The sequence below is a fragment of the Doryrhamphus excisus genome, chromosome 22 (genome assembly GCF_030265055.1).
Source record: "Doryrhamphus excisus isolate RoL2022-K1 chromosome 22, RoL_Dexc_1.0, whole genome shotgun sequence".
Lineage (NCBI taxonomy): Eukaryota > Metazoa > Chordata > Actinopteri > Syngnathiformes > Syngnathidae > Doryrhamphus > Doryrhamphus excisus.
The window spans coordinates 7,370,001-7,372,500 of record NC_080487.1 but is presented as its reverse complement, the minus strand read 5'-3'; the positions used below and the strand labels follow the sequence as shown (position 1 = coordinate 7,372,500).

The window sequence follows — 2,500 nt, the reverse complement described above, 5'->3', positions numbered from 1 at the left end:
ATGTATGTCTGCACCCAGCTAACTAACTTGGCCTCTTCAACTGCAGTATGTATGTATGTATTTATGTATGTATGCACGTATCCACACAGGTACCACAGTTGGCCTGCAGTTTGGATGCGACCAGAACCGGCTAACCGACTTGGCCACCAGAACTGCAGTATGTATGTCTGCACCCAGCTAACTAACTTGGCCTCTTCAACTGCAGTATGTATGTATGTATGTATGCACGTATCCACGTATCCACACAGGTACCACAGTTGGCCTGCAGTTTGGATGCGACCAGAACCGGCTAACCGACTCGGCCACCAGAACTGCAGTATGTATGTCTGCACCCAGCTAACTAACTTGGCCTCTTCAACTGCAGTATGTATGTATGTATTTATGTATGTATGCACGTATCCACAGAGGTACCACAGTTGGCCTGCAGTTTGGATGCGACCAGAACCGGCTAACCGACTTGGCCACCAGAACTGCAGTATGTATATCTGCACCCAGCTAACTAACTTGGCCACCAGAACTGCAGTATGTATGTATGTATGCACGTATCCACACAGGTACCACAGTTGGCCTGCAGTTTGGATGCGACCAGAACCGGCTAACCGACTTGGCCACCAGAACTGCAGTATGTATGTCTGCACCCAGCTAACTACCTTGGCCTCTTCAACTGCAGTATGTATGTATGTATGTATGCACGTATTCACACAGGTACCACAGTTGGCCTGTTGAACTGCAGTTTGGATGCAACCAGAACCGGCTAACCGACTTGGCCACCAGAACTGCAGTATGTATGTCTGCACCCAGCTAACTAACTTGGCCACCAGAACTGCAGTATGTACGTATGTATGCACGTATCCACACAGGTACCACAGTTGGCCTGCAGCTTGGATGCGACCAGAACCGGCTAACCGACTTGGCCACCAGAACTGCAGTATGTATGTCTGCACCCAGCTATCTAACTTGGCCTCTTGAACTGCAGTGTGTCTGCGTGCGTGCGTGCGTGCGTATGTATGTGCGTACGTATGTATGTTTATGTGTATGTGTATGTATGTTTGTGTGTGTGTGTGTGTGTGTGTGTGTGTGTGTATGTTTATGTATATGTGTATGTTTGTGTGTGTGTGTGTATGTGTATTTATGTATGTGTGTATGTGTATTTGTGTATGTTTGTGTGTGTGTGTGTATGTGTGCGTGCGTACGTACGTATGTATGTATGTTTATGCGTATGTATGTTTATGCGTGCTTGTGTGTGTATGTATGTTTATGTTGTGTGTGTGTGTGTATGTATGTTTATGTTATGTGTGTGTGTGTGTGTATGTTTATGTGTATGTATGTGTGTGTGTATGTGTGTGTTTGTGTGTTTGTTTTACAGGTACCACAGTTGGCCTGCGACCAGAACCGGCTAACCGACTTGGCCACCAGAACTGCAGTATGTATGTCTGCACCCAGCTAACTACCTTGGCCTCTTCAACTGCAGTATGTATGTATGTATGTATGCACGTATCCACACAGGTACCACAGTTGGCCTGCAGTTTGGATGCGACCAGAACCGGCTAACCGACTTGGCCACCAGAACTGCAGTATGTATGTCTGCACCCAGCTGACTAACTTGGCCTCTTCAACTGCAGTATGTATGTATGCACGTATCCACACAGGTACCACAGTTGGCCTGCAGTATGGATGCGACCAGAACCGGCTAACCGACTTGGCCACCAGAACTGCAGTATGTATGTCTGCACCCAGCTAACTAACTTGGCCTCTTCAACTGCAGTATGTATGTATGTATGCACGTATCCACACAGGTACCACAGTTGGCCTGCAGTTTGGATGCGACCAGAACCGGCTAACCGACTTGGCCACCAGAACTGCAGTATGTATGTCTGCACCCAGCTAACTAACTTGGCCTCTTCAGCTGCAGTATGTATGTATGCACGTATCCACACAGGTACCACAGTTGGCCTGCAGTTTGGATGCGACCAGAACCGGCTAACCGACTTGGCCACCAGAACTGCAGTATGTATGTCTGCACCCAGCTAACTAACTTGGCCTCTTCAACTGCAGTATGTATGTATGCACGTATCCACACAGGTACCACAGTTGGCCTGCAGTTTGGATGCGACGAGAACCGGCTAACCGACTTGGCCACCAGAACTGCAGTATGTATGTCTGCACCCAGCTAACTAACTTGGCCTCTTCAACTGCAGTATGTATGTATGTATTTATGTATGTATGCACGTATCCACACAGGTACCACAGTTGGCCTGCAGTTTTGATGCGACCAGAACCGGCTAACCGACTTGGCCACCAGAACTGCAGTATGTATGTCTGTACCCAGCTGACTAACTTGGCCTCTTCAACTGCAGTATGTATGTATGCACGTATCCACACAGGTACCACAGTTGGCCTGCAGTTTGGATGCGACCAGAACCGGCTAACCGACTTGGCCACCAGAACTGCAGTATGTATGTCTGCACCCAGCTGACTAACTTGGCCTCTTCAACTGCAG

The 2,500-nt window shown here is 48.3% G+C and overlaps 1 long non-coding RNA gene across 1 annotated transcript in view; it reads left to right on the top strand.

Annotated features, from left to right (window-relative positions):
* The window catches only part of LOC131109855 (uncharacterized), a 10,157-nt gene that overhangs the window by 5,845 nt on the left and 1,812 nt on the right, over window positions 1-2,500 (top strand). The window lies entirely within an intron of this gene.